Genomic DNA, 4,526 nt, shown 5'->3' on the forward strand with positions numbered 1-4,526 from the left:
GGCAACGGGATACACATAAGAGAGTTTGCCTTTATTGTGTGCTTTTAATATCTAACCTTGGTAAACTTGCAACCAGAGCTTCCAAATAACAAAATGGGCTTCTTCAAGTTTCTAGGTGTTTAGCTCTACCTCTGCCCTGCCTCCATTCATGAAGGAGCTAACAAGCTGTACTGTGGCCAAAAGGCAGGCGGCAGGGAAGAAAGGGAGGAAGAGCAGTGTCTATCTGATTCCAGACCCCGGCTAATTGGCATCCAGATAATTAAGAGCTGGCTTTAAGAAGAACCAGCACCTAATAGAGGCTCCCTGATGAACAGGGTGCAGAGAAGAGATCTGACAAAAATTTGGAACATTTATCAACTTGTAAGACTCCAAGGCTGTGGGCTAAAAGCAGGAAATGAGATAGAGGCAGACACCCCCAATAGGAGAGAGGAAATTAGCAGCTAGCTGGCATCAGCAAACTGTCTAATAGTTGGAGGGCAGAAAATCAGCTTTCACTTCCAGGGAAGAGATGGTAGTTTGAATAGTCTTGATGCTTTATTCTCAAGAGATCCTTTATTTTTTTTTTTAAAGCTTGTATTGTGTTCCATTTATGTTGTATAATAAATATCTATCTATAAACTAAGATAAAACCCCGTGCAAAATATTTCTTTGGCTGTGTCTCAGTGTTCAATTAAAGTAGAGGGTGAAAGCAATTACTCAGATTTAAAGGAAAATTATCTTCCTTTTGCTTATATTAACAGGCAAGTTTAACCCAAAGTTACACTTGGCCTTAACTTCAACACCTAAAGATTGTTGAATAGAATTGATCTACAAAGGTAATATATTTGGTAGGTCTTAAAAGATCCATCTTAGAAATTCAATACCCAATAATAGCGTATTTTACAGTTACCATGCAGATAGATTCTACACAAAACAAGTAAAGTATTTAATGAATGCTAAGGAAAAGCAATTGCCTCAGTATACCTTGAAGTGATGACTTCTGTCCGAGTCTTCCTAGTCTACATGCTAATACTTTGAAAAACACCAGGTTTAGACTTGTGTGTCTGTACAGTCCTTGGTTTTCCCTAATAAACAAGCCTCGGGTTTACGGTGAAAAACACTTCTGAACTGATGCATAGAGCCAGCAAGAAGCTCCTATCTCTTGTCAAAAGAGCAACTGTTCTCTGAAACAATTTGCTTGCTTGCTTTTGTGCCCATGGTGAGAAGTTCTGGAAACTCTACGTCAAATGGAAATTCTGTGGCATTTCTGCTTAGATCAACTGAGTAAAAGAATTATCAGAAACCTGTTCAATGGGCTCAGGATGAGCATTGTTGGCCAAGTGTGCCACGGTCTTTCGGGAGATGGTAGTCAGTAAATGATTGGTCCCAGCTACAGCAAATGGACTTCAGTAACTGCATCTCAAGCAGATTCACAAATTATGGAAAGGAGATGACTTCTGAGTAGAATTTATCTCCTGAAGAATTTGTGATCTGAAGGTATTTCTTTTGTTCTCACACCTCCCAAACTCAGGGGTACACTGAGAGATGGTGTCTAAACTACAAGGTAGGGTACCTGGAACCCAGCATTGCCACTTGCAAGTTGTGACCTTGACTTATTCATCTAGTCTCTTTGAATTTTATTTTCTTCACCTCTAAAATAAAGAGGTTCAGCTGTTTGATTTTTGAGGTCACCCAATCTCTCAGAATCTTGTGTTTTTACTTTAGTATATAATTACCCTATGATCTCAAAGGCCAGGGTTGCTAATGCTGAATTACTTAGTTTACAAGTTAAAATAATGGAGCTGTTGGTGACGGACGATTCTTTCTCTGGATTGTGCTGTCCATGGTGGGAGTCTAAGAGACTTCTCTCTGGGACTAGGTTCTCTCACCCCCATCTCTCTTTAGAAAGGAAAGAACAAGAAATAAACCATTATAGCAAAATAAAACCGGAAGATGGAGAGTCTCCATATTCTTTACCTTCTTCCATTTGACTGAAGTCTCTGTTCCTGTTGTCACTGAGACTGGCCCAGATCACCTGACTGGTTTCACGTGATACCTTAGGTCATCTGTCATAAACATCTCATAAGAGCCTCAAAACCTTGATTACCAAACTTGAGCAGGACTCAAGCAAATATATTTAAATTTTGTATTCAGAACAGGTCATAAAATTTCACGTACTGTTAAGGTATAACTAAAAACCCAAACAGTAAAAGTGGCCAGCAGTTACAATTATAAATGTTCTTCTTTGGCCTATTTTTTTCTACGTTTCACTATTTTTCACAATATGCAAAATAAATGGTACTGAGATTAGTGAACGTAGATTATAATGAAGCAGAGCTCAATCAGATAGGAATAATAGGCCAAAGGGATGCTTAATTTCTAATAATTCCACATCCCTGAATATTTACTACCAAAGGAACTGTCTCCACACATTTATAGTTTCAGATAAATAGATGTGTAAGTACTGCTTGAAGGCACATGCCTGTGTTAAGAAAAATCAAGAACCCATTTAATTATAGAAAACAAGAAGAAAATGGTGTTTTCAACATTCAGTCCTCAAGATTTTCTTTTGACTGCTGATTCATTGATACTGGCTAAAATCTATTGGTACAGTGCCAGGTTGTCTCACCTTGCCCTCTGAGCTAAGTTAATTACATAATTACTTGAGAAAAGTTACCAATTATATACACAAAATAGCAAAAATACTTTTGTCCTCATTTATGGATCTTTGGGTACATGCTATCAATGCACTATGCTTTTATAGTGAGACATAGTTATTCCGTGAATTTTTTCTGAAAGGTGAGAATGAGTAAATTATGCCTTTAAGAAAGCTTCAGAAAGAGCAAACAGTAGACTGTGATTGTCCCTGCCTATTTGTGAGAGAATTCTTGTGCTTTCTTGGGGGAATCAGCATCATGCCTAGCCCAGAAATTGTCTTCTTTGTTAGCATTCATGAAGTATGAGAAATCTCCCAGATTCACAGCAGGCAGATGGCCTTGTGTATTGGACCCCATGCTGGTTCGATCCTTGCTTGATTCCAAGACAGGGGCTTTGCCAGTGCACCCGAGGTGAAGCAAGCCAAGCCAGATGACACCTGTGAGCTGATGAGATTTGGGAGAGAAAGCATATTTAACACATGACCTTGTTAATATCATTAATACCCATTGTCAGCTTGCCAGATCAGTGATGGAAGAGGACTGGCAAGTTTCAGGGTCCTGGAGTGGCTCTTGGGCCACTGCCCATGGATAATTGCTATTCTTTTTTCCCCCTAGTTCATTTGGCTTAGTTCCTAGGGCACTAGATATTCATGCTGGTGTTTTCCCATGGAAACCTTAGCAGAGTTAAAAAGTGATACAGGATTTGCTGGGTAGGAGGAAGAGGGCTGGTTTTAATTTTTAAGATCAAATATACTTCTTGTTAAACAGAGCTAAGGATGGAATAGTGTGCGTTTCTATATCACAGACAATAAATTTCAGGTGTTCTCGTCACCAAAAATATTAGATATCAAGGGTAATAGATATATTAAATCAAACATTATTTTGTAATTCATGAGTATGTATAACTACAGTTTGTCAATATATAAAAGAATAAAAATTCAAATTCAAATCCAACAAAAAGTGACACTGGGTAAGACATCTTTTACAAAATGAATTCTGTGTTTGCTTCAGGAACACATGTACTAAAAATGAAATGTTTCAGGGAAGGTTAGCATGGGCCCTGTACAAGGATGACTTGCACATTTTGTAGCAGTCCATGTTAATTAAATCAGGGGCTGAGCTTGTAGCTCAGTGATAAAGCACTTACTTAGCATGCACGAGGCCCTAGGTTCAATTCTATGTCACAGAAAAAATATTATTCAGAACATGTACAGCAGAAACCTCCCCTGGCAAGCAAAACAGTTATCATTTAAGCCTTCAAAGACAGCAGCTCCACTGCCCACCCCCCTTCCCTAGGAGGACTTTTGGAGGGCCCTCATGTTTCATCAACAAAAGAGGGATTTAATTGTACTCTCTTCCAAGGCTTCTGATAGGATTAGATGAACTCGTTTAAGTCAAACATTTAGAAAAGAGCCTGCCACATAAGTTCTACATTTGAATACATTTGAAATTGTATCTTAGAATTTCAGTATTTTGCTTTTGGATATTTGATGACAATACACAATATTTCAACACACTTGACTCCCTATCTAGTATTTCCATAGTTTGTCTTTGACTTATGGAAGTAGTCAACGGTGAGAGCAAGGTTGGAGGCCAGGTCCTGGATGCAGCAGTGACAGATGCCCAACCCTTGACCTTAGAGAGTCGCTTGTCTCTTTGGGAAGATTCAGAGTGAGTAAGTAATCAATGAAGCAAAGAAGAAATCACACAGTGCTAGGTTGTGATTGGAGCCTTAGTGAAGTCATTGGAAGTAGTACTAGAGAGTAAAGATGGCAGGTCTTCAGTTAAGTTGAAGGCAAGATGAGGCAACTCTAAGGGGAGCTACATGAATTGCTACACAAAAAAAGCATTGCAGGCTGGGCACCAGTGCGGTGGAGGGGGGCAAGACAG

General features: G+C 39.1%; 1 non-coding gene across 1 annotated transcript; it reads left to right on the forward strand.

Annotated features, from left to right (window-relative positions):
- Positions 1–3,634: 3,634 nt before the first annotated feature.
- LOC131918922 (U6 spliceosomal RNA) lies at positions 3,635–3,741 on the forward strand. The gene has a single exon (XR_009381141.1). It is a non-coding gene; the product is annotated as a U6 spliceosomal RNA (small nuclear RNA).
- The last annotated feature ends 785 nt before the right edge of the window (positions 3,742–4,526 follow it).

This window comes from Peromyscus eremicus, chromosome 8b (assembly GCF_949786415.1).
Source record: "Peromyscus eremicus chromosome 8b, PerEre_H2_v1, whole genome shotgun sequence".
Taxonomy (NCBI): domain Eukaryota; kingdom Metazoa; phylum Chordata; class Mammalia; order Rodentia; family Cricetidae; genus Peromyscus; species Peromyscus eremicus.